The sequence below is a fragment of the Vicugna pacos genome, chromosome 4, assembly GCF_048564905.1.
Source record: "Vicugna pacos chromosome 4, VicPac4, whole genome shotgun sequence".
In the NCBI taxonomy this organism is placed as follows: domain Eukaryota; kingdom Metazoa; phylum Chordata; class Mammalia; order Artiodactyla; family Camelidae; genus Vicugna; species Vicugna pacos.
In genome coordinates, this window is record NC_132990.1 from 29195829 (window position 1) to 29223686 (window position 27858).

General features: G+C 33.2%; 1 protein-coding gene and 1 non-coding gene across 33 annotated transcripts in view; both read left to right on the forward strand.

Annotated features, from left to right (window-relative positions):
• Positions 1-27858, forward strand: part of PTPRD (protein tyrosine phosphatase receptor type D) — a 1865527-nt gene that overhangs the window by 1006555 nt on the left and 831114 nt on the right. The gene's annotated exons all lie outside the window — the stretch shown is intronic.
• TRNAS-AGA (transfer RNA serine (anticodon AGA)) lies at positions 10888-10960 on the forward strand. Its single transcript has one exon. It is a non-coding gene; the product is annotated as a tRNA-Ser (tRNA).

Sequence of the window (27858 nt, forward strand, 5' to 3'; positions counted from 1 at the left end):
CGGACTTGGTTTTTGCTGTTTTAAATGAAGTGGGTTTAAATATGCTTGCTGAAACAGAATTATACAATTTTGTGATGCATTATTGAAAAATGTTTTGCCACATTATAGGCAGGAATGGTTAATGATATCCTTATGATGTGTTTGGAAGGTGTGTAAGCAGTAATTTGGGGAGCTTTTAGCAGCAGTGCTAATGAGCTGGGATCAAAGTCTAGTCAGTCACTGTGGAGTACCTTTGTAGAGGGGAAGCCCTGTAAGTAAATTTCAAGAAACACTACTCATGCTTTTCATCAGTGTTAAAATTCAGAAGAATACTGTTGTAACCTGGCTAGTTGTTGACGGAATTTAGATACTCCATGAATTAAATTCTCACCCTCTTCCCCAATACCTGATGCTATATATTTAACTGTTAGTCACAATCTCATGATACGAAGTGCCTCCATAGGTATTGCCCATTTTTTTTCTTTTCTGTGTACTTGGTAAAGAAAAATGAAAATTTATGGCTGAAACAGCCTTAACAGAAGTAGAACCTCTGTATCAGTATAAACAGTAAGGGCTACTCAACTAGTAGTTTTACTCTGAGAGGTAAAAAAGAAAATGAAAAGATAATATAATGTAATATTAAAATGCCAGAAATGATAATTATTCATTTTGAAAATTGTATTATAAGAATGTGTTACAGGATAAACACATACACATGCACACACACACACACAAAATGTGTATATATGTAAAAATTTATGGATATATAAATCAAGAGAGAATAATTTCCTCTGAAGTATATAAAATGTAACGTTTACCGAGAGACAGATGCATAAAATATATATGCAACAGGAGTTAATAAAATCATAACCATTTTTGACCAATCCATGAAGAGCACTTAAGATTAAAGGATGAAAACTCAAATAATAAAATATTATAAATGAAGAACATAAGTAGACACAGTTAAAAATAATAGATATCTTTATATCCATACGTATATACTTAAGAACAACCAGAGAGTTACACACTTAAACTGTGTGTCTTAAGTAACTTTGAAGGAGTCTTCCATTTTTTCAAATTTTAGAAATAAGCATCAGTAACTAATAAGTACTTATATTAGAGACTTGTTTAATTGTGTTAGTAATTATTATTTAAATTATTATGGTAATAACTTTGTATAGTTTTTATACCCTCCCCTAGTTAATGTTCAGTTTCTTTTCTTTAAATTACTTTTTCTCATGATCTAACTTTATTATATGTGAGTCATGTGATTATTGACTCTCCCATGTTGCTATTTCATTATAAGCTTATGTCTGCTATATAATATCCTTTCTTGAATTTCTTGTAGAAACTTTTCTTTAATTAGAAATGTCATTTACATAATCTATTAGTAGAACATTGGACTCCTTTAGCTACCTCATGGGATTAGAGCTAAGGCAATATAATCTATATTTAAGATTTGTTTTTAAGAAATTTATTTCCTACCTCTTTTCTGGGTAGTCAACAGTATTCCATAGCAATACATGAGGGAACTTGCGAAACAAAACACCTGTTTGTAACCTTCTCAAGAGCAGAAATTCCTTTGCATGTTGAACTTTCACCTGAAATTCTACTTCAAGAAAGAGTACCACTGTTAATATTTTGGATGGATAAAAGAATATACAACTATATTGATAAAGCCACTGTTTAGAGAAATAGCAGAAATACTTATATAATATTTTATATACCAGATACTTTCTATTTATTAACTTAACTAACCCTATGAGAATCTTCTAAGATTGGTATCATTATTGTTCCCATTTTATAGAGGAGAGAATGGAGGGACAGAGTTCAAATAACTTAACAAGACCATATAGCTGGAGCGTATCAGGATCGAGATTTGCATCTAGATAATGTACCTCCAGAACTATTATTATTTTAGCCTCTGTACAAATATGGCCAGATGGGATGACTCTGGGGATTATAAATTATGCTGCAAATTCTAAAATAGCACAGTGACTTCCAAAGAAACAATTTTTTAGATCTATATAATGAAAGTATTAATCAAAAATTAATTTTGTGAGGATATTTGGAAGTCAACCTCACAGTGTAAGGTGCTTGCCTGGTGAGTGACCTCCTGGCCGTCACTTAGATTTAAGCCTTTGCCTCCACACCTTTCTGTGCAAGACACCCTGCTTAGTTTCACAAAGGACTAGAGCAGCAACCAGTGAAAGGATACTTGCAGAGGAAGGGAATTGAACTCAGGGAGGTATCTTTGGATTAAATCATATTAAAAATGAATTAATTGATTTCAGTACTTAAATGTCTGAGGAAAAAAATGTCTAAATTCAAGTTCTTACTACTGAAAAATATCCATATGGTAGCCCACATGAATATTTTGACCTGAAATTAGCTTTTCTAAAATTTAGCTTTGTAAATCAAAGTCTCAAAAGAGAATTTGTTGTTGAACCACTTTCCTCCATGGAAAATCAGTGGTTACTTGCAATTTCTGGTGGGAGGCTGCTCAATTTACCAACTCCAGATATATGAATCCTAGAACATAATTTTGTCCCTTATCATGTATTCCCCACCAGTCCCCAAATACTGTTCTTCATAATAAAGTAGTTGTTACAGAACACTTGCTGGCTTTCTTGCTAATTCTTAGAAAGATTTTTCTCATTAATAAAATGAAAAATATACATTTATTGACCCTTATAATTACAACTGTATCTCATTTTTTCCTAATTATGGTGTGTATCAAATATTTTTGTTAAATAATACTTTGTTTCTTGAACAAAATGTAAAACTTAATCAGTTTAAAAATGTTAAGTATATTCAGATCATTAGCCCTATTTTGGGTTGTATCTACCATATAAAATCTATAACTTTTTCATCTTTTAATAAGTTATGCTGGTTTTCAAGATATAAAAATACTGTTGTATGGAGACCTTAAGATATCTTCTCTCTACATTTGTGAATTTTAGACATGAATACAGACTGAATACAAGCTTGCTCACATGCTCTCTCTCTCTAGATAAAGATACAGATATAGATATAGACATAGATTTAGATATTGATATATACAGTGTTTCAGCAGGCTAAGTGCCAGAAAACCAATGAATAAAATGTAAATACATACACATATTATATCTATACAGATATTACATGCTGTATATGTACACTTATTATATCTATATATGCATAATTTATTCATTAAAATGAGTTACCTTTCTTCATAAAAGCTGTTCAGATCTGTTGCCAGTGTAATAAAATATTCTTCATATAATTAATGCAGTTGCTCAGTTGAGAGGGGGACCTTTTCAACACACTTGGTTATCTAGGAGATATTTATAGCACATTAAGATGTATATCACTGATGTGTCCAAGCTCAATTAGAAAGAAAAGTAAGGAGTTTAAATTGCAAGAGAAATTTGGGGTGCTCTCCCAGGAATTTAGACAACCTATCTCTTCTCATTGGTATCGGACCATAAATAACTTAACATAGTAAATAAACATTAGCTGGAAATTTGAAGAAAAGAAAAGCATCCTTCATCCTGCCTCCTTTGATTTCATTCCTAGTTTTAAAGACAGCATATTTGTTTCACTTCATTTCACTGTAGGAGTAGACCTGTAATCTTCAAAGGACCAAAAAAAACAGGCTCTCTGGTTTATGACTTTCCACTAGAATTTTTTTTTTCTTAGCATTAGTTGTTTGGGATCATGTTTTTTCTGATTTTGACTCTGGAAAACATAGTTTCTCTATTGTATCAAACTTTGATATTTGCAATTACTTATTTTGTTGGTTTGTGTTAAACTCAAACTTTGAAAAAAAGCCAGAAACGTGCAATTTGTGAGAACTGTTTCAGTGGATTCTTAGGTAACTAAAATTTGTTAAATAACAAATACCATATCAAGATTCCCAAAGTATTTTCTGTAGGACTCAATATCTCCAAAAAGTGGTGCCTTTTCTTTAACCAAAAGTTTAATGTTTCCTCCCAGATGCATGTGATAAATCATGTTTCTTCTGTTTCTTTGACCAAATTAGAAAGTATAGAGCTAAACTATTCATCAGACTCCTCTGAGATGGAATTTATTTATGCATATTACTCCTATTTATGGATTTCTCCCTGCTTTTCCCTTCAACCATGTATTACTATCTTTTAAAAAAGGTATACAAGTTCATTTTCAGTATCTTCTTCATCTCTTCCTAAGTTTCAAGTAAAATGATGTAAAATAAGCCAGGAGCCAGAAGAACACTACGTAAAAATGTATTTCGAGAAACTAAGTGTCTGAGGTGTATAACAGCAATAGTATTCCTTAACTAACACTTGGGCATGATATCTCCCAGTCTTTTCATTACTAACAAGGATATTGTTCAATATTCCTGTCATCTTTGTGCTGCTAAAGGACTGTCTTTTCTTGAATTTGGAAGTGTTTCCTTGAGAATTCTAATTATAATAATGATTACAGTTACTATTTTGTAAATACAAGTAGTTTTCCTTAATCAAGGAAAGGGTACAAGTAGTGATCATTCTAGAACTCACTTTCTAAATCAGATCAGCCCAAGGTCAGATTGGGCACACACACTATCATCCAAGGTTCATATTCAAGGTCTAAAACCAGTATGTCAGTTTAAGAGGGTCAGAGGAGCAGTAAGCGGAAATTGGCAAAGGCCCATCCGGCAGCAGCAGGCCAAGTGCCAGACAACCAGGCTGTTGTGGAGCACTAGCAGTGAATGGGAATGTGTTCGTGGAAATAGTGTTCACCAGGAAGATGAGATACTAGCTGATGCCTGGGCCCTGGAGGGATACTGAGATCACAATGGAGCTGTCACTGAGTCAAGGGTTTCTGACAAAGGGCTTCTTTTAGAGCCCATCTGCCTAAAGCAACTCTCATCTCAGGACCCTGGGTCAGGTGGAACCCACAGATGGAGGTTAAATGGAACAGCTGAAAGGGTGAAAGGCCCTTGGGGCCAGGAAGAAAGCCAGAAACACCATCATATTTTTCTGAAATGACTACAATCTACAACTCTAATGTGTATTTTCTGATATAATTATTTACTGTAGTTTTTTTTTTAAGGTTTGTAATTATTTTCTATTTTGTTATTTTCTGCTTTTAATTATTTCTGTCTGTGCACTTACCCTTATGTTTAGCCTGCTGTTTTTATTTTTTAATTTAATTTAGTTTTACATTTATTGAGGTAATACTGGTTTATACCTTTAGCTTTTAATTTTTTTTTAATTTAAGTATAGTGAATTTACAGGTGTTAATTTCTAGTGTACAGCATAATGTTTCAGTTATACATATATGTATTCCTTTTCATATTGTTTTTTGTTATAGGTTCCTACAAGATATTGAATATAGTTCCCTTAGCTAATTCAAGATTTAGCAGATACTAACTACTATATATAAATCACATAAACAAGATTCTGCTGTATAGGAAAGGTAACTTTTCCCTGTGGTTTTATTGCCCCTTTCTTGATTTGAAAAACAAGAAACAAATACTTTTATATTTTTCTTTATAAACATGTTTATGTAAATCTATTAATAGGAAAGGATTTCATATGTGTGCCTCATTCTGTATTGAATATAAGGAAAATTCTGAGCTATATGTTGCTGGAAGAGTTGAATGCAGCTTTTCCTCAAACTTTGCTCCTAATTCATTTTTATCACTAGTGATTTACTCTCATGGTTAGCTAGGTAGAAGACATATTATATATTTTTTTCTGTCCAGAAGTCTTAGCTGAAGAAAACCATTTATTTACTAAATAAATTAATATTTATCTTTAAGTTAATATTTCCTTTCTACTTTGAATTCTGTTGGTATTAATTTTTATTAGTAAGGGAATATAACTGTTTTCCCACAATATGCATAACAGCTTTCCAGCTGAGACCAACCCTATTTCATTCACAGCTCTTTGATCTTAACAGATTTTGAATGCTATACTATGTATTAACTCACAGTGTGATCAGACGCCCACCAAGTTTCCAGCAGTAATTAATATATTACATGAGGCTAGATCCTATTAACTGAACAACTATGAATAATGTATTTCAGGTTAACTACTACTTGCTGCATCCTGTGGCATACCTGCATTTGAACCATTTCTTCATGATGCATAATAAGTATAATTAAAAGGTTAAAAGAGAAATTTATACAGTCACAGACTAATATAACACTCTTCTACAGCACTGTTCAATGTTTTGAGAAAATAAGTAAGTTTCTTCATATTATAGTCTTGGTTTTTCATTTTTTTTCTTATTTACATGTAGTATCATAGACTCTCAGATGTAAGATCTGTTTCCCTTCTTGAGTAGGAGATATTTTATTGGTTATTGATTGTTAATGTTTCTCCATCTTGATCAATCATACCGGTGGGTCAGGATCACTTTACTATTTTCAGTGAGTTTTCAGAGTGCCTTAGCTCTAATTAAATGTTACTTTTAATCCTTCCTAGATTACTGTCTATTTGTCTTTCTTACTGAGACTTCGTATTGTTAATGACTTGTCACAGATACTCTCATCTTGAAATAAATGTACATACAGTTGACTCAATTAATGATGTTAGTTGCTGAATGACAAAGTGCTTCCAAAATAGTTTAGCAATTAAAAAATTTTACATTTATGATTTTATATGTATATGGATAGATATGTAGATAGATATAAATTCACCTAAAACAAATGATGCTGTTATATCCACTATAGTCCAGTTTGGTAGTAAAAGCTTTCATGAGTATAATCCATTGACGTTGCCTCAAAGTGGTTAATATTCTTTATTCTGAAGAAATTAATTGGAGTGTTGGGCAATGATCGTAAGACTTTGGGGAACCACTATGCAGTTACTTAATAAGCAAATATTCACTAGGTGACAGAAGTGCTTCTTACTAGTCCAGTTGATATAAATAATTGAGTAAAACTGCTAGTTCATTTGATACATTTTATTTATTCAGTAAATAAATAGAGACCCAGGAATCTCGCTTCTGGGCATATATCCAGAAGGAACCCTACTTCAAAATGATACCTGCACCCCAATGTTCATAGCAGCACTATTTACAATAGCCAAGACATGGAAACAGCCTAAATGTCCGTCGACAGATGACTGGATAAAGAAGATGTGGTATATTTATACAATGGAATACTGTTCAACCATAAGAACTGACAACATAATGCCATTTGCAGCAACGTGATGGCCCTGGAGAATGTCATTCTAAGTGAGGTAAGCCAGAAAGACAAAGAAAAATACCATATGAGATTGCTTATATGCGGAATCTAAGAAAAAAAAAAACAAAAACAAAAACCAAATATAAAACAGAAACAGACTCATAGACATAGAATACAAACTTGTGTTTGCCAAGGGGGTAGGGGGTAGGAATGGACAGACTGGGATTTCAAAATGTAGAATAAATAAACAAGATTATACTGTATACCACAGGGAAATATATACAAGATCTTATCGTAGCTCATAGCGAAAAAAAAGTGTAACAATGAATATAAGTATGTTCATGTATAACTGAAAAATTGTGCTCTACACTGGAATTTGACACAACATTGTAAAATTACTATAACTCAATAAACAAAATGAGAAATAAATAAATAAGTTAGTTAATTAATTAAATAAAACAAATTAGAAAAAAAAAAAAAGATACTGATGATGGGCCATGACCAGCAATTTTTAAACTAGAGAGAATATAAATTGGACTATATTATAGTATTCTCTATAATTTTGTGTATGCATAATTTTTATATAATGTAATGTTACAACAAATAAAGAAAAGAATAGCCAATCCCCTCCCCCCAAAAAGATCTCAAATATATACTCATATGGCATATTTCCTTAAAAATAAATAAATAAATAGAGGTGTACAACATAGTAATTTGATATTTTATAGATTATATGCCATACAAAGTTACTATAACCTGTTGACTATACTCCCTCTGGTATACATTACATCCTTGTAACTTACCTGTTTTACAATTAGTAGTTTGTACTTCTTAATCCCCTTCACCTCTTTTACCCCTCCCATCACTCCCCTCCTGCATGGTAACCACTAGTTTGTTCTCTGTATCTGTGAGTTTGTTTCTGTTTTACTTGTTCATTTGTTTTGTTTTATTTTTTAGATTCCACATATAAAATGTCAAGAATCATGCCATAGAAAAAATGTATCTTTGCAAAACACCATTGAAGGGGAAGTTTTGAAAACAAATACTCAAATAATGAGGATCCAGATTTTTTTTTAATTTGAAAGAAATGCTAAAAAGCTTGGAAATTTAATTTTATACCAGCAATTTTGCTAAGAATCCTTGGGAAATTTAATTTTTCTATATTGTTCTATGAGTTTCTGCCAAGTGGGGAATATCTTCCAATGTTGAGAGTTAAAAAAACAACAACAAAAAAAACTAAACCCTTTTTCTTAAAACTCTAAAAGAGTTTCACTTAGTATTTGGGCATTAGTATGCAAATTGAATATATAATCTCTTATATCTATTTTAAATCCACATCTACAGTTTCAATAAGAGCATAGTGTCAGAGAGACAACATGTTCTTAACAGTGGAATTCTTAGCAAAGAATGAGACAACAAAGACTAAATACACCATTGAACTTTGTCTTTTGAGTATGATGCAGCAAATATAAGAGCAATTCATTGCACTAGTTCTGAGCATTACTCCAGAAACTTTGATGTATACTAAATAACAGGAAATTAGCAGCTTTCCCTTAATGATTTTTTGTTATTGTATGAGGGTATTTTTTCAATGTACTTTTTCGCTTGAATAGAGCCATTTGTTCATGAAATAAAATGGTCTTCTGAATAAATACATAGGATGTTGTTTTGAGCAAAGTTATCTTCTCTTAATGCATCTATTTCTGTGGCAAGGAAAGTAACATGAGGAAAGTAAAATCCACAGCATTAGAATGTCTTATGTTTACATTTTATTGCCTCCAAATCCTACCTAGCTATTTTTTCAGTACCTCTTAGGGGCAGAAACACAAACCATGATGCAGTCTCTATCTTTGTGTGTTTTTAATTGAAGGATGTCGATTTAGAATGTTATATTAATTTCTGATGTACAGCATAATGATTCAGTTATATATATATGTGTGTGTGTGTGTATGTATATATATAAACACATACATATGTATATACTTTTTCAGATTATTTTCCATTATAGGTTATTATAAGATAGCGACTATAGTTCTCTGTGTTACACAGTAGATTCTTGGTGTTTATCTGTTATATATATAGGTGTGTGTATATGTTAATCTCAAACTCCTAATTTATCCTTTCTCCTCCTTTCCCCTTTGGTAACCATAAATTTTCTATGTCTGAGTTTGTTTCTGTTTTGTAAATAAGTTCATTTGTCTCCTGTTTTTTTAGATTGCGCATGTAAATGATACCATATATTTATATTTCTTTGACTTACTTCACTTAGTATGACAATCTCCAGGCCCACCCATGTTGCTGCAGATGACATTATCTCATTCTTTTTTTATGGCTGAGTAATTATTCCATTGTATGTATGTATGTATGTGTGTGTGTGTGTGTGTGTGTGTTTGTGTGTGTGTGTGTAAAACAACTTCTTTATCCAGTCATCCATCCCTGGACATTTAAGATGATTCTCTGTCTTGGCTATTGTAAATAGTGCTGCTGTGAACATTGGGGTGCATGTATTTTTTTGAGTTAGAGTTGTCTCCTTACATGTGTCCAGGAGTGAGATTTCTGGGCCATATGGTAAGTCTATTTTTAGTTTTTAAAGGAACCTCTATACTGTTCTCCATAGTGACTATACCAATTTACATTCCCAGCAACAGTGTAGGATGGTTCCTTTTTCTCCACACTCTCTCCAGCATTTATTGTTTGTGAGCTTTTTAATAATGGCCATTCTGACTAGTGTGAGGTGATACCTCATTGTAGTTTTGATTTGTATTTCTCTGATCATTAGTGATATTGAACATCTTTTCCTGTGCCTGTTGGCCATTTGTATGTCTTCGCTGGAGAAACATTTATTTAGGCCCTCTGCCCATTTTTGCATTGGGTTGTTTGTTTTTTTATTGAGTTGTATGAGCTGTTTGTTTACTTTGGAAGTTAAGCCCTCGTCAGTTGAGGCATTCTCTACCTTTTCTGGAAAAGCTTGTAATATACTTGATGAAGGATGTCCTGTATGGAACATTCTGACTGAAAAGGAACATGGTCCGTGAAGTTGTTTGTCTTTAAGGAAAGTCAATTGACTCCTAGGAAGTTTCCCATAAAGTGTCATATGTTTGGCAAAGTCATCATAAGACAAGTCCTGACTCAAATTTGCAGGTTTGGATATTTGTAAGTTTGTCCATCAATTACAGGTAGATTCATACTAAGCAAATTCATAGAGATTAGTATATAAAACTAACATTTTATTAAATTAAAATGAGACACAGAAGTATAAGGAAACCATCCCTGGCTACCTGGGAAGAAAAGTATATTTTGGATTTTTCTGTCTATGCATGAAATTGGAACAAGAGGAATTGTATGATCTGAATGGCTCCTGTTACTGGTCTGTATTTTTCTGCAGACAGACTTTGGGCAGAGCGCCCTCTACCTTCAGGGGGAGAAAATACACTGCCAAGAATTGCCTCAGACTTCACTTTGCTCTCTGCTTTCATTGCTTGACAAAACTTTTATAGACACGTTGTTTTTAGAAGTAGTTGGAGATGATGTCATGTGGTGATATCCTCAATGTTGGTATCACATATTTCTGCCCCAGTACCTTCTTTATTTATTTCATTGTTTCATTCTTAGAAAACATTTCTCTCTTCTTATTTCCAAGTTCTTTGGGAAACACACGGAGAAAGTTCCAGTGACCCTTCCCCTCCCAGGGTTGCCTACTATATTCCATTTAGTAGATACTTTTGACAACACATTTTAAAAAACTATACTAAAATGACTCATGAAGGGGTGGGTATAGCTCAGTGGAAGAGCACATGCCTAGAATGCATGAGATCCTGGGTTCAATCCCCAGTACCTTCATTAAAGGAAAAAAAAATTAAGAAAAACAAAAACTTTCACTATTAAAAAAAGAAAACTTATTTTAAAAATTTAAAAAATGACTCATAAATAGACCTTACCATCAAAGAATTAGTTTACATAAAGATATGTATAAAATTTTTAAAACCGTTTAGATGTTATAATGTATTCTTGATGACAGGGAACAGTATAATATTAGCTTTAGTCAGTCACAACAGGGAGCTATGACTGAAACATGTTTCACTAATACAAACGATTATACAGATGAGGCCCATACTCAAGTAACTTAATTTATGACACATCAATTATTAAAATATATATAATTCAGGAGCATTTTGAAAGAAAACTTGATTTTGAAAATTAGCAGAGAAGTAAGGTAAAGCAGTTATTATACTATATCTCATAGGTATTTATTAATTTGAAAATGTTGACACATTTCTATCTGGGTCAAACATACTTTCTAAGTATACAGCATGATCATCCTCATCCACAGTTATTAGTAGCCTGAGAGTATATAGCATAAGTTGTTTCATATGGACTGCAACGGTGATCCTTATTCTTTAGGACTATGGAGAAGGCATAGAAATGGGTATTAAAGTTAAGAACTATGTAGGTAGCCTACCCACCATCATCACCTGGTTGGACACAAGGTCAGTGTGTGGACAAGTCAGGCCATGTTCCCCATGAAAAGTTTATGATTCAGTTTCTAGTTAGGAGTTCAAACATTACTAGAGTAACCTCCTTCCCTGAGTACCAGAGCACATGCCCGAGGGATTCTGCCCTTCAAAAAATATGTATGTTATTCTCATATCCCTATATCAACATCCTCACATTATTTTCTGAAAAGCATCACAGCCCAGTGTTTTTAAATCTCTCTGAAAGAAGTAGTCATAGAAAGATACATCAAAAACCTGACTTAATTTTTCTAAAGATGAGGTTCCATCTTCTGTCTTCACACTTCTCCTTTGATAATAAAAGCCACAGAAGAGGTGTGTATGTGTGTATTATTGTTTTCCTATGTCTACATATATACACGCATATACATTATCCTACTAAAAACATTTTTGAAGTCTAGTTTATTACAATATTATATGTTACAGGTGTACAATTTAGTGATTCACAATTCTTAAGGCCTATACTCCATTTATAATTATTATAAAATATTGGTTATATTCCCTGTGTTGTACAATATATCCTTGTAGCTTGTTTATTTTATACATGATAGTTGGTACCTCTTAATTCCCACTGTCTGTCTTAATTGCTCTGTCTGTGAGTCTGTTTATTTTTTGTTATATTCAATAGTCTGCTGAAATTTTAGATTTCATACTTGTTATACCATACAGTATTGTCTTTTTATGACTCATTTTACCTAGCGTAACACCTTCTAAGTCCATTTTTGCAAATGGCAGACTTTTATTCTTTTTTATGACTGAGTAATGTTCCATTGCATATATATATACATCCTCTGTATTCATTCATCTGTTGATGAACACTTTAGGCTATTACGGTATCTTGGCAATTATAGATAATGCTGCTGTGAACATTGGGGTGCATGTATCTTTTGAATTAGTGTTTTTACTTTTAAAACACTAATTAGGTTTATACCAAGGAGAGGAATTGCTGGTCACTTGAGAGTTACATTTTAAGTTTTTTGAGAAATCTCCTACTGTTTTCCACAGTGGCTGCATCAGTTTACATTCCCATCTGCAGTGCACAAGGGTTCCCTTTTCTCCATATCCTTGCCAACATTTGTTACTTGTGTTCTTTTTCACAGCCATTTGACACTAAAAATTTAGAAGATAAAATTCCAGTGGCATTTAGACCTTTTTCTGGAATTCACTTTAGACCTTGAAACATCAAAATTGATTCCAAGCAGCCCTCTAGAGTTAGCTTGTGTGAGTTTTCTCTTTAACATCTTCCTTTTGAGTTTTTATATTCTGTTTTCCTCAAATTTTGAATTTAATAATTGTCTTTTATGCAAGGAACTTTGCCCAAGTTTGTGGGCTCCCCTATTATTGTAATCAAATATTGCATTTTCAAACTCTTTTCAATATGGATTCAGACATATTAGATTTTATTGGGCGCTGAGATGTTTCTTTTGTAACAAAAATCCAATTTGTCTTCAAGTATGAGAATTTTTTTTTGAGTTTCTGGGGCCTCATTTGTGAAAAGAGATGAATGAATTAAGTTGTCTCCAAGTTCTAATTCACGTTTGTGCTTCTTGTGCTAAAAATGAACGAGGAAAGAATAAGAAAGTGAAAAGTGAGACACTCAGTATGTGATTGCTATCTGTAGCATTTTGTCTTTTCTTTTAATTTTACTTTAACTATGTTAAATTTAAGGTCTTTCTATTGACTATTTACTTTAAAATAAATGCTTCATTTAAGAGAATATTCAGGGGAAGACCAGTTCAAGAAGACAGTGGGAAGATGTCTTAACTGAATATGACAAGTGAAAAGATGACTTTGTTACTATCTATTGTAAACTGTTTGTCCATTAAAAATATATGCAGAGGGATAATTTCTATGACTATAAAGCCAAAAACTCTAATGATAAATTCCAAATTTACCTTCCATCCTGCTCTTTGTTCTAAATCTAGTCTTCTGGTATTAATATTCAGAGTTTATCCTTCACCAAAAGAGTATAATTATGGAAGAATGATCAAATTGGTGATGAGTAATTCAACTGGGGATGAAATTCTACAGGTAATGTAATATGAACTGCGATCAGGAATGACAATGACTTTTTAAGGCTTTTTCAAGCTGCTTATTTGAGTCTAAAATAGCAAAGCTAACTAGAATATCAGGCAGAAACCAAATTTTCAGTTGATGAAATTTTGTCATTTGAGGAATATTAATGTTATTCTAGGAACTGCAGTTGACTGCAAGATGAGCTTATATTAAAAGCATATAGACTAGTGGAGTCATTGCTTTTGAAACAGACGCCTTTTACTTATTATGTAAGTTGGAACATAAGATCACATTTCCAATTATTCTGCCTTCACAAGGGTTTCTTCTAGAAATATTATTGCTATCTTTTGACTTGTATGCCCATACTGGTAGGCATTTAATATTGATTTCTCAACTAGTATCATTTACTGATCCTAAAGGTACCTCATAGAATCTATATTTTCTCTGAAATTCTGCACAAAGCAGTAAGGTTGAGATGATGATGATGATGATGATGATGATGATGATGATGATGATGATGATGATGATGATAGAAACTATGATGTTTTGAATGCTTTATGTGTGCCGGGCAATATGCTCAGAGATTTGTGTATGTTATCTCTGATATTTAGCCATAAAGTAGGTACTATGATTAGATCCATTTTACAGGCTGAATAAGTAGTATAGAGAGGTAAGGAAACATATCTAGGAGGAGAGGTGAACCAGGATGCTGGCATAGAGGTCGCCTGAATTGCCTTCCTCACGAAGACACAACACATGCAGCAACACACAGAGCAAGTCCCTCTGAAAGAAATTCAGACACTGGCTGATCTATTCCTCTTCATCAGATGAATGAGAAAATACATATGTTGAAAGGAGTAGGAAAGGCTGAAATATGCTCTTGCCATAAACCCTACCACTGGCCCAGTGCCATACAATTGAGACTGAACCTCCCAATTCCCAGCACCTCCCCAAGGAGTGAAGGGTTTGGGCCACACATTTATCACCCAACTTTTAAGACTCCCAACACATGGGATGGACCCTCAAAACTCATTGCTCTGAAAGCCAACACAGCTTTTTGTCCGTGAGACCCACAAGATTATACTAAACAAAGGAGCAATCGTTAACAAGCAGATAAGCATTCATGGCAGCTATATCCACCTCCCACTTCCCCTGTTGAAGGACTAAGCACTGAATCGTGGCTTGCACCTAACATAAACACTGATTTTATTGATTCCACTGATTTTTTTTGTGTTTCTTGGTTACTTTGTATGAGCTGTCTTAATTGTACGTTCCTGAAGTACAGGTGCAACTGAAATGATGTCTGTTTTATTTTTAAGCAAATTTCATTGAATTATCATCTTGAAGTGATCTTTTAATTAAGGAAAAAACATAATAAAACCTAAATTAGAGTGTACCTTATGGGCTAATACACTTAAGCATATTCTTTCAACTCTTAACTCAGTTAAGCACTTTCTGTGGCCCAGCACTGTTAGTCCTCACTCTCACTGAAGTTCTGTGTAATAGACACTTTGGGGATCAAATGGACTATGCAATATTCTAGTTCATCAATACTTCCTCTTCTTCACCATTAGATGCTCAAGTATATAGCTATGTCTCTTAAAAGATACAGAAAGCAAATACAGTAACATTTCCAAATTATCTTATTTACCATAATTATTTTTTTAATCACACCGGCAGTATTTTTCTTTAGTGTAAGTATTGTTTTTAACATCATGTGAATGTGTAATAAATGATTTGTAAATATTAGAGTGGAAAGTTTCCATCAACTGTCTGTAAGCTAAGTTAAGAAACCGTGTGACATGTTCAAGCTTATACAGCAAGTCAGACAGCTAGAGTCAAGTCCCAGATTGTCTTCATATTTCCAGATTTTTATTTTTGTTGTGTGACAAGTCCAGCTTCCTCTCCCCACCGTGTCTGTCCACTTATGATGGCATTGCAGTAATTCATTCATATCTCCTGGTTTCCAAGTGGACCATACAGAACCAAAGCTCCCTTTGTAGCTTTCTCGAAACACAATCCAAAGGGACACCTCTGTTTCTGGCAGATCAAATTTCCTACTCTCCCCTAAATAAGCCATATTCTCCCTGTCTTGACACCTCCCCTTCCTCTTGTCACACACCTGTTTAATGTGCCCCTAAAATGCCTGTCTTCTGCCTTTGTGTTCCTTTATATTCATCACTTCAGGCCCTTATTTTATCTAAGCCTTTTCTTATTATTTCAGCCCCCACTGATCTTTCTTTTCTGATTATCTGTGTATTCTATATTGTTCCTCTTTCAGATATGCTAATCTTGCCTTCTCAAGTATTTTAAACATCTTTACATCCACAAATGTTATCTTTACTTCTTTTGTTTCCCCCCTCAAGAACTCACACATATAATAAGTGCTTGAAGGGCACCATGTTATATTTATAAAGTGTCCTACTCATTCTTTCATGATACAAAAATATCTGTCACTTCAGATCACTTTTGCTTCCCTTAACACTAAACTTTTTAATAACATTAAGAGTTATTTTCAGATATCATAGCACATGTACCCACCCAGTGAAAGTATCAGGAATTGAATTTTCACATGTAATTTATTTTACTTACAGCTGTTTGGGTTTAATTTGACAACTCTTTCATTACAACTACCCCCCCCCGCAAAAAAAAACCCTCTTCCTCTCTACAAATGTATTTCCATATTTCCAATCTCAGTGTAAGCACAGCTGTGATCCAATTACTTCAAAGTTCAGGAGCTGGTTGTTTCTATCCTTAGCATCGCTAGAAAATGTTGAGCATTGTCCTGAGGGGAGACTCCCAGGCTCAGTACAAAGAAGTCCTTTTTTTTTTTTTCTTATCTCCTATTTTCTTTTTGTTTCTGTATCCAGCACAAATGGGACATACTTTCTTTCCTCCACTCTCAGTTTTATTTTTTATATTTGGTACAGAGCAATAGTAGATATCTGTTTTGCATACTCATTTGAATATGTGATTTGGTTGTTTTTTACTTACTGACAGCAACTAGATAAAAGGACATACACCCTCTGGCACATAGACCAATCTGTTTGAGGAATAAATGCTTCCTCAAGTCATCTGCATTGTGAGTGTTTGTGTATGAATATGAAAAAGAAAAACAAATACGCATGCTTTTCCTACCCTTTCTGGAATTAATTACACTCTGACCGTCTCCCCACCTGCCCAGTTCGCTTTCACTATCTCACAGAAAGAAAATCAAATAAGTGACTGATGAAAACTTAAATTTGAGAAATCCGCACTCTTACCATTTGGTGTTTTTACTGTGAACTTCTCTTCTGCATCTTGCCCTCTGTCATTTTCCTTAGTAGATCTCTTGATCTCTACATGAACAGAGTAGCTGTCAGGCAGACTCCATAGAGAGGGAACAAATATATAATTAGCATAGCCTTTTATCCCCTCCACCGATGAGGAAAAAAAAGAGAGGTGTTCTCTAAGCAACAGCTAAAGGTCATATTCATTTTCCCTAAGCTCCCCCAACTCCGGTTTCCCCAGGAGAATTTGCTATGATGTCAGACATATCACAGTGAACTAACTACTGTGCATGTCCAGCCTGATGGATGATCTCCTAAACCCCAGCACAGTCCTTGTTGTGTATGCCCCTCTTCTACCATGTCACTGCACCTGCTTATTTGAGATGAGTTGATGCAGTGGCTGACAGTAAGTGTGAAAGAGGTAGGAGGTAGGGAACAAGAATTCTATTCTGTAGATGTTAGTACAATGGTAGTTATTTGGTTCAGTTTAAGAATCTAAGCAAGACAGCATTTTCTGGTTTCTGATTTGTAAAGCATTCCCCCTGTATTGATCAGAGATCAGTTTGTAGTTATTTGCTAGCAAACAGTATGAGAGACATCATACTGTGTGTTTTGACAACAGCCCCATTTTAAGGGAAATCTGACAAAACATGTGCTCTACCCCTCCGGCCTCACCTCATGTTATTAGGTAAGCATCTAATCCAGAAAAATTCAATCTATACATCATGTGGTCAGTGATGTGCCACCTATGGAAACAAACAAAAAAAAAGACAAGCAATGATATTACTGTTTAAGAAACTTTTAACTAGAAAATAAGAAACTTAGTTGGGAACAAGAGTACAAGAGGTTAGGATACATAAAGATTGCTTTAAGATACAGAGCCTGAGAGATGGTATTAAACCAAAGCGATATGCAAACCATGGTTATAAAGGAGTAGCAACTATATGGAAGCTGGTTTTGGTGAGAGAAGCAGAGCACATGGGAAGAAATACGTGTCACATAAAAGAGTAATTGGTCTCTGGAGCACTCTCAGGTATGACAGTATTCTAACCTAAGACCTGTTCGACTGTTATCTTAGCGCTGTTGGCCAGGTTATCTATCCCATCAACTAAGTGACGCAGCATATTCCATTAATTAACACTTATTTAGCACCTAGTACAGGCAAAGCTATCTCTGACACAAAAGAATCAAAGATTTTTTAAAAAGTGCTTCTCCCCTCCAAAAATGTTCCTGTATGAAATTTTCAGTAGCGTGATATTACTACAAATTGTCCATGTCTGTTTTCTTTCTAGGAAAAGGTGAATTAGTATTTTCCAAATTCAAGTTATGGATAATTGTATTTTTTCCCCTAAGCAAAAATGTAATGACTTTTCCCTTTCTGGAAATCAATACCATATATGAGTTTGGTTCCATTTAAGGGTATTGATTATACTAGGGCAAAATTAATTCCTTGTCAAAATGTAATAAAAATGGATCAATATGTATTATTAATAGCCTCATCCTACATTTCTACAATTAAAGAGTAAAGATGTACTGGTCGGATTTTTAATACTATTATATTGTATTTACTATTTGACTATTAGTTTTCATATTGAATACATGTTTCCTCCTTAATATGGTCATACATTAGAAGTGCTTGATGTGAAGTCATAATTCCAATTATATACATAGAATATAAATCACAGAAGATTAGTGTACCTAATTTCATTGAAGAAAATTTTTTCTTAAAAAATACTTCTGGAGCAAGTGGAGAGAAAATATGTATCTGTATATAGCTACTAGCAAGAGTTCCTCTTAGAAATAGAACTCTTCTTTAAGGAAAATAATTTGAGAATAGAAGGTAGACCTTGAGCAATTGATTTAGACGAAGACAGTAAGAAGACTGATCTACATAATGAATGAATATATATTTGGAGTGTCAGTTCAAAAAAGAGAGGAGGAAAAGGAAGTCAAGAAGGAAGTCAGACAACATGGCAGAATATGGAGCTTGAGGCAAAAGATGGTCAACGAGAAATTGTGAATAGCATGATGGCTAAAGGGTTTTAGCAACATGGACATCTGTTGTTCATTGATAGGTTGCTTCTGTGGGATAAACCCACTCCATCATCCCAAATTTTCAGTGAAGTCCACAAATGCTCTTTGTGAGGATTGGTGGGGAAAAATCAAGGAGAAGCCACCCTTCTGTAACCTACAACAATAATTAGTAGCAAGAAGTGACTCTGGGAATGTAGGCCCACCCCAGGGATTCTCAGTAAAAGAATTGGTTTATACAGAACATGAATGAATGGGCTTAAAAACTGTTCAAGTCTCAGAGGCCAAAGAAAACTTAGTTAATAATCCATTTATGTTAATAATCCATTTATATTAATACAGCTTTCACGTTAAATATGAAGTCATTTCTCAAAACAAAACTAGCAGCTGCCAAGGACTAAGTCTTTAAAGTACAGTGGAGTACTGGGCGTTTATCTAGTTTGTTATGGAAGTCGGTATCATTCTGCCACACTCCCTTTGCTCACTTCTTTCTCATTTTCTAACGAAATAGCAGGATTTGTTTTTGGTTTTTTTGTTTTGTTTTTAAGCATGATAATGGGCTGTGGGATTGGGCCAAGGAGGCTGCCTTTAATTATCCCTTCTTCTTGGCTTGAATATATCCAGCCAGAAAACGACAACAAATGCAACTGTGTATTAAACTTAGTTAAAACTCAAGGTCATTATCCAAAATGTTTTTTAGGGATATAATCTACTATCTACTGTTAGGTTGCAGGACATGAAATCTGTGTCCTCCTGACTATAGTTAAGTCATAAAACAAACAAACAAATAGAAACAACTTGTAGATATGAAAAAATGAGATAAGGGAATAGAGATTGCCATCAATGAATGAATCTTTTCTTTGGGGACATAAAGATTTTGCACATATTTTTCTTGGCATGAACTTATGAACAAGGAATAAGTAGCCAGCCGTATCACCCTGCTTCTGGGATTCCTACTGGGAGAACTTTTCCTGTTACCAAGTTTTCCTCAGAGGTTGCGTTTTGTTTTGTTTTGTTTTGTTTTGTTTTTACACAATTAGGGGAGCTTTTGAGAAAAGGATAGCTGAATTTTCCCAGAGCCGCAGTTTATTATTGTCTGAGAGGTGACCTCAAAAAACAAAAGGGAAATAAGTATTCTCAGAATTTCAGCGTTTACTGTATGTTCAACTCTCACCTCTCATCACTTTAGCCAAAGTGTCAAAAAAGAAAATTTGAACAAGTTTAGCTCACAGTTTACCTGATACTTCAGTAGGAATGCATACTCTAAATTGACAAATAACAAGGTCAAATACATGTTAAAACATACGGAACATAGACTAAGATGTAGTTTAAGGACATAAAATTAGAAGATAGAACGGAAATCTGTTTTGTTTACATTAAAATACGGTAAGCTGGCTGTAACCTAAAAAGCCTGATAAAGAGCAGCAGATACCCAACATGTATAAGAATAAATTATTTAAGCAGATCATCTTTCTGCCCCTCCCTTCATAAAGAAGACTTTATATGTATGAGCCCATATCCTGCCCTTAGGTAGCATCCTTCCCTCTTCAAATTTGATCATTTAACCTAGCCATAGTGAGCTCTAGTAAATAGAATATAAAAATTAAGTTTAAAAAACTCAACTATTTTTTTCTAATTTCTTCATTTTTATCTGTTTATGTTGTAATGGCATTCACTTAATCTAAAATTCACACACTTTAGACTTAATATAAAATGGGATCACCAAAAATAGCACTGTTTAGACCCAACATACACTACAAACTTCACGTACATACTAGCATACATTCTAAGCTATACATAGACTTAAATGAAATACATCTGATTAAGAAATAAAAGTACTCTTGAACTATATTCTTAAATTATCTAACCACATGACAGTCTTCTACTACTACTACCACCACCACCACCACCACCACCACCACCACCTAGTTTTCTCACTTTCTGCCTTGGCTTAAGGTAAATCTCTTGCAGTTGAAACTAAATTAGTATAAATGTAAGATATTTTCATTATCTATCATGTGTATGACTATTTTAAAGTGTGTTCTTTCATATTCCAAACTTTGTTACATATATCATCATGCAATTCTCCCAAATTTCTGTGAATACATTCTTAGATTTACCATTTAGTATCTTCGGTTGTCCCAATGGTTGTAAAAATTTTAATGAGAAAAAGCAAGATGGATAAATAATTACTGAAGCAAAAGTGAAATAAGTGTTTCCATTTTGATGACTTTATATTCTATGGTGAGCATATGTAATACTTTGATTGTGTATCAAGAAAAATAGACCAGAGCAGGAAATATTCCAAAAGAAGTAACAACATTGAAGAGCTCTGCTAGAGGCAGATTTAATTTACATTCTTGCTGTTTTCATGTGGGACGTTTTATTTTTATCTTTTTGCCTCTGCTTAGTATAAATGAGTCTGTGCCAACTGTTTAATAGTTTACCATGAGTTTCAGTGAATGGTAGCATTTTCTGCCAGGGATTCTGTGTAAGATTGTTCTTGCTAAACTGTAGAACAGCTTCCTTCTGAATTCAGTTGACCTCTTCAGTAAACACAGGCCCAGTCCCTTTCACTTTGTCCATTTAGCTTTGTGACTTATTCTTGAAGCCAGGTACCCCTCCTGGTCTAGTAGTGACTAAGCCACTGCTATTTGGTGAAGAGCTTTGACGCAAAGCTTCTGGGACCAGAGAGGTGGACTGCCCATGGCTATAAACTCCTTCTAAATCAAAAGCTGAATGCCTTTATGTCTTTTTAAGAGGAAATAGTGTCTTTGAGTAAGTCATTTATGAAAAAAATACTTTGTTCTTTTCTCTACCTTTTGCATATTTCTCTTTTTGGTTCCCCTATATTCCTGCCCTGATTTTTGTCTCTCTATTTTATCCTACAACTCATTTTGTCTTTGTTTTACCATCTCACTTTTTTTTTAATACTTCTAGTTTTTCATGATTTTTCTTTTTATTCAAAATCTGTTTCTGTAAAAATTTATATTGTTAATTGTTTTTCTTGATGTTCTAAAATACTAAAGTTTCAAATATCTGGTTTCTCATCTTGATTTTTTTTCCTTACAGAGGAATGTAGGGAAATCTTAGGAAAATCACTCAATCTCCCTGAATTTCAGCTTCCAATACCACCTCAGAAAAATATTCTCTCAATGTACAAATAATTATAAAATTGCAGAATTTTGCCCATTCTGTTATCCAAGTGAATTATTAAATATTGGTATTGTCAATGAAGAGAAGCTTTGCATGAAAAGATCACATTATCCAAAGCTAAAAGATATGGCTCCTCTCTTTCCCTTCATGAAGACACAGTCTTTCTGTGGTTCATTTTCCTCAGCCCTAGTAATGAGAGTTACTGCGAGGTTCACTTAACAAAATGTGTATCGAATTGCTAAAGTAAAATCAGACGACACCAAGGGAATTATTAGTGACATAATTAGTACTAGAGAAGTAGACTACAGGGGATAAGAGTAGTAGAATAGTTCTTGAATTGGTTTCAGTTAACAATACTGGTTAAAAACTAATTCTTAGCAAAGTAGCTTGTTAAAATGGAAGCATGAAATTTAGGGTTAGGTTACTTGTTCTAAATCAAATTTAATTTATTAGCATTGAGCATGTTACTTAACTCGTTTGAGTCTAATTTTCCCACCTTTAAGGTTAGGATAATTGTGATTCCACCTACCTCACATGGTTGTTGAAAAATGAAAATAAAAACAAATACAAAATATCTGGGTAAATTAAATCTCAGTATAATTTTTAAACATTATTATTATTAATTTGACTAACCATAGAAGATTTTCTCATCCTCTTTTTTGTATAAAACAGATTATCCATTCGTTACATTTTGTTAATTCACAGAGTAACCATTTGAGCAGTAAGGAAAATCTTACTCAAATCTTTATCTACAGTGTAACAGCAGCTTCTCAAGAATGATCCATCTTGATATATTCAAAATATATTAATTAATTGTTTTTAAAAATAAAGAGTAACTGAAAATTTGAATCTTTCAGATTAACTTTAGTAATTTGTTTTCTTGGCAGGATAATTTTCCTATTAAAAAATAAAGTAATAGAAATTACTAGAGATCACTTGATGAACTAGCTACATAGAAATCCTATAAGAATAATATGTTGAAGAGTAGATGTTATTTTAGCTCTATCTCTATGCTATTTTAGCTCTCTCTCTACACTTTTTAGATGACTCACTCTTACATATCCGTGTGGCAGTTTATATTTCAATTTCTACCTCAACAGAATTGCAAATTATTAAACTCCGTGAAGTCTCAAAATCTCTGCAAAAAGTTGAAACCATAAAAGTGCTATATTGTCTAACATTAAGGACCTACAGTGTTGATTTAGCATTGTAGTGATTTATTTATTTAATAGAATAGAGTGGTGATCCAAGTCACATGGCTGAGGTCCTGCCACTCACTTGTGTTACTCAGAGACCTTTGCTACTATATGTATATGCCACTTGTGTAAGATGACACCAAAATAATCTCTTAAATAAGGAATAGGTATTTGTGATGTAGCATGGTACAGTGACACATCTAATGTAAACTCCAATCAAACTCCAGCTTTTGCCACCAGCTATGTGACTTGGAAACATATTATTTAAATTCTCTGGTCTTTGCTTTCTTATTTGTAAAATAACAGTTATACTCATAGGAAAATATGAATTAAATGCAGCCATGTATTTGCATGTAAATGCAGCCAAGTATTAATGTAATCCCTGGCCCAAAAGTAAACACTTAATGACTGGTAGTTTTTATTATTTCAAATTTTGGTATTTGAGGGCAACAGACTTCACTGATGAAAGTCATAGGACTATTTACTGATGTGAAATATTTTAAAAGATCTTTATACCATAGTATCTTTCATACCATTTTGTTGACTAAACTCAGAAACAGTCCATTTTCCAGGTCATTAGTTCACCTGTACACATGGAGGCTTGCATAATTTGAATAACTACTTAACTATTAAGAACTTGAGAAGTCAGAATTTCCAGTGATTTGGTAATTATTTATGGCATTTATTTTTAAGGTTGTAATGCTTACCAGATTGCCTTTCCAATAAATATTAGAGGATGGATTAATATATATTTTAATGAGTGCAATAAAGTACCTCAATCAAAATCAAGTTAATGAGTTTTTTACCATAAAGTTAGTAAAATGGATGGCATATATTAAGCTTTTATCATATGCTAAACTCCTTATATGAATTATCTCATTTGATCCTCTCAGTAACCATGTGAGATAGGCCTTATTATTATCGTTGTACAAATGTGTAAAATGAGAATGAGAGAAAATATTTTGCTAATATATAGCTACTAAATACTGAAAAATTAAATGCCAACAGTCATTGTCTGGTACAAAAGACTTCAACCAATGTATTTTATTTCTGTGATTTTATGGAAGAATCAGATACTTAGATTAACACCACAGAAGCCATGTTTCAGTGAATTCTGGGCTTTAGAGATATATTTTAAATTTCTCTAGGGTCAAGATATGTTTTAAATTTCTTTGGAGTCAAGATTGTATATGGGCCACATATAGTGAGAATCATAAGAAAAACCAAATAAGACAGTACATTTTTAATTTATACTTTCATATCATAACATAGCTTTTATAAGAACATATCTAATGTGTGAAGTGATGCCAATTTGTAAGTCAGTGTTGGGCTCTTAGAAACTCTCATTAAATGCTTTCCACTGATGCTGTAATCATTGGCCTGAATTTCCTGAATATTCATAAGCCATGTTGTTAACTAACAGGTATTGAAGGCAGACAGTGTCTCTTCCCTTTCTCAGTTAAAGGTAAAGCCTACTTAGGTAATTTAGATGAACCAAAGTTTTACTCAGAATATTTCTGGCTTTCAAACAAAATAAAACTTTTGAAAAAATATTTTGTCTATTTTATCTAATTAAAGTAAAGGTAGTTGAAGTGAAATAGGAACCTTCCTATTGAATGTGATATGAAGGTAACGTAAGAGTAGATAATCTTAGAAGTAAAGATGTGATGTCTCATGGAAACATTTTCCTGAGATGCTGATTGGCTTGAGGGGAATAATAAAATATTAGTTTAAGTCTTGACAATTTTACTGTCTTGTTAGTGTCACCCTGTAGTATAAACTCCTCCTTCAAAAGCCTTATGATAAACCCTTTGTGGTACATCTTCAAATCTATATATTGTGTGCAAATATATAATCATTTACTCTCCTTCAATTTGAAAATATGGTCCGTAAAGATTTTGCACTATGAGTATACTTAACAGCCTTATATTTAATAACCACCACATATCTACCTCTCTACTGCAAACTGACCATACAAGGATGGTCTCATATGCTCTTGAATTATACTTGTTCATTTGCCACCAGGAATGTCTACCCCATCCATGCAGTGTAATAAGATCAGGAAGACCATGAATGAAGGGTGGTAACAATGGCATCCCTTAGAAAGCCTGTATAAAGGGCCAGTGTGTATTAGGAATGTCACAGGAGTATGGCCAGGGGCTAGGAAGACTAACCAAACATTTGTAGCAATGTTTGCTTTTTCTGTTCTGTTGTCCTCCCTATTTTATTTTTATTTATAAAATAGAAGGGTGATATGTATTTTCAGTGGAGATTCATATAAATAGATTTAGCTCTGTAAAATATAAGTTCTGTCCCCACTGGACTGGGCTTTCATTGAACATAGTTTTTAAATAAAAACAAAAAAATACTCAGCCTCAACTCATTTTGTTCATACATTGTTTATGGATGCTGTTATGTGGGTGATGAAAAGATTTTGTCAAAAGAGGATAGCTTAAAAGACTTCTGAGACAGCATCAAGCATAGGAACATTTGCATTATAAGAGTCCTAGAAAGGTAAGAAAGAGAAAGGGGTAGAAAACTTATTTGAAGAAATAATGGCTGAAAATTCCCCTAACTTTGGGAAGGAAAGAGACAACCGTTACCATGAATCAGAGAGTCCTAAACAAGATGTACCTAAAGAGATTCATACCATGACACATTGTAATTAAAACGTCAAAAGGTAAAGATAAAAAGAGAATTTTAAAAACAGCAAAGAAAAAGGGAGTGTTAGCATAAGAGAAGCCCCATATCATTATCAGTGGATTTTTCAGCAGAAACAGGTTTTTCAACATATCAATCATATTTTTCAACCACAAGTTATGAAACCCAAAATCAGTTACAAGATAAAACTAGAAAAACTACAAGCACAAAAAGACTCAACACCATGCTATTAAACGATCAATAGCTCAACAAAACAATAAAAGAGGAAATCAAAAACTATCTTGAGACAAATGAAAATGAAACACAACTTAACAAAATCTATGTGAGGTAGCAAAATCAGATCTAAGATGGAAGTTCATAATGATACAGTCCAACCTCAATAAACAAGAAAAATCTCAAATAAGAATCTAACCGCATACTTTCTAAAAGAACTAGAAAAAGAAAAACAAAATCCAAAGTTAGTAGAAGGGAGAAAAAAAATAGAGTGGAGAGAAATAAAATACAAGCAAAAAAAAAAAAAAAAAGAAAGAAAAAAGAAAAGAAAAATAGTGAAACTAAGAAGTACTTTCTTTGAAAAAAATAAACAAAATTCACAAACATTTACCCAGACTTAACCATGAGAAAAGATAAATGAAATAAGAAATGAAGAGAAGATAAAACAGTTGATATCACAGAAATTTGAAGGATCATTAAATAATACTAAGAATGATCATATGCCAATAAATTGAACAATCTAGAAGAAATGGATAAATTTCTGGAAACACATCCTCTTCCAGGACTGAATCATGATGAAAAAAAAAATCTGAATAGACCAATTTAATCATGAATTTAAATCAGTACTTTAAAAAAATCCAACAAACAAAAGTCCAGGGCCTGACAGCTTCACAAGTGAATTCTACCAAACATTTAAAGAAGAGTTAATACCTATCATCCTTAAATTACTCAAAAAAAAAAAAAAGGAAGAAAGAAGAAAATGAGGATAAAATACTTAAAAACTCATTTTACAAGGCCAGCATTACCCTGGTACCAAATCCAAACAAAGACACTTCAAAACAAGAAAATTACAGGCCAGTATCTCTGATGCACATAGATGCAAAAATCCACAATAAAACATTAGCAAACCAAACTCAGTAATACATTAGAAGAATCATACAACACAGTCAAATGGAATTTATTCTAGGAATGCAAGGATGGTTCAATATTTGCAAAGCCATCAACATAATACACCAGATTAACACAATGAAGGACAAAAATTACGTGATCAGTAGATTAAGAAAAAGCATTTCACAAAATTCATCTATCTATGATTAAAACTCTCAACAAGGTGAATATACAGGAAAGTACCTCAACATAATAAAAGCCATATATAACAAGCCCACAGGTAACACCCTTCTTAATAATGAAAAGCTGAAAGGTTTTCCTCTAAGATTAGGAAAAAGAAAAGGATGCCCACTCTTGCTACTTTTATTTAACATAGTATTGAAAGTCCTAGCTACAGCAAAGGAAGGAAAGGGAGGAAGGAAGGAAAGGGAGGAAGGAAGGAAGTAAGAAAGTAAAAGCCTTTTAATTGCAAAGGAAGACACAAAAGTACCACTGCTTGCAGATGATATGATACTATATATCGAAAATCTTAAAGAAGCTACCAAAAAACTGTTAGGACTAATAAATGAATTCAGTAAAGTTGTGGGATGCAAAATTAATACCCAAAAACCTGTTATATTTCTGTACACTAATAACAAATTATTAGAGAAATTAAGAAAACAGCCTCATTTAAAATTGTATCAAAAAGAATAAAAGACCTAGGAATAAATGTATCCAAAGAGGTAAAAAGCTTATATTCTGAAAACTGTAAGATGTTGAAAAATTGAAGACATTGAAAACACATGTAAATATATACT